Source organism: Acyrthosiphon pisum, chromosome X (assembly GCF_005508785.2).
Source record: "Acyrthosiphon pisum isolate AL4f chromosome X, pea_aphid_22Mar2018_4r6ur, whole genome shotgun sequence".
NCBI lineage: Eukaryota > Metazoa > Arthropoda > Insecta > Hemiptera > Aphididae > Acyrthosiphon > Acyrthosiphon pisum.
Window position 1 is genome coordinate 6337394 of NC_042493.1, and position 1111 is coordinate 6338504.

The following is a 1111-nucleotide window of genomic DNA, read 5'->3' on the forward strand; positions in this document are numbered from 1 at the left end:
TTAAGGTATGGCGGGTTAGTATTCACTTACATGCACTGATTGGAAATGATTGGATAAATTACTACAAACTAATGGACAATATTTTTTAATGTAGGTACCTACCTAATTGTTTTTTTAACATAACTTATAGTTTTGTGTACCATTGTACCTACCTACCAATTTATTATTTTATTATTTCAATTATAGCACTATTTTTAATTAAAATTCTATTGTTTTGGTCGTTTTCTAAGAAATGGCTTGATAAAAATGATATTATATAATACAATTAATTATTTCTGTGGTGTGGGGCCCAAATATGCAGTCCATGATGTGGTGCCGGAGCGTTGGTCCCGCTGCCCCAGTCTTAGGATGACCCTGATCTGCCTAATATTGTTAAATTATTTTGATTTGTTAAGGGGACGTTACAGTGACAAATTTTGTTGTCTCCATCTTACAAGTGCGTAACATAGCAAAATTGTACGCTCAGTAGATCATGTTTAGCTCGATTAGTTTAAAAATTAGAGTGAAATGACCTTTTATAACATTTAAAGGTAAGATTATAATCTAGGCCCTAGGCAATGACATAAGCGAGTTATGAGGTTTTTAAAATTGTAAATTGTTTGTACATCTTAAAAGACTCATAACTAGCTTTAAAATTAAAATATAATGAAAAGCCTATGTCATTGCCAAGATAATAATCTTACCTTTAAATGTTATAAGGGATCAATTCACTCTAATTTTTAAACTAATAGAGGTTAGGTGGTTAATTATTTATTAATAATTATTTGCTATATTAGGCACTTGTAAAACAGAAATAACAAATGTTACCATAACGTCCCCTTAAACTTTGCATTCATATACAACAGGCAAGTGATGCTATGCGGGCTTGTACAAGCTTTAAATTTCTTTGGCTTTGGGTCTGTCACTCACTTTATTTCTACATACTTTATTTTTTATTACCTACCTACCGTTAATTTCTCATATATATCTGAAAGTTGAAATATTTGCACTCAAATCTTACATTTTATTACTCAATAGTAAACCACTACCTAGTAGGTACCTCTATACATAGACAAACAATTAATTATTTAATTATCATTCATTATTGTAATTGTTATACACTTATACCTGC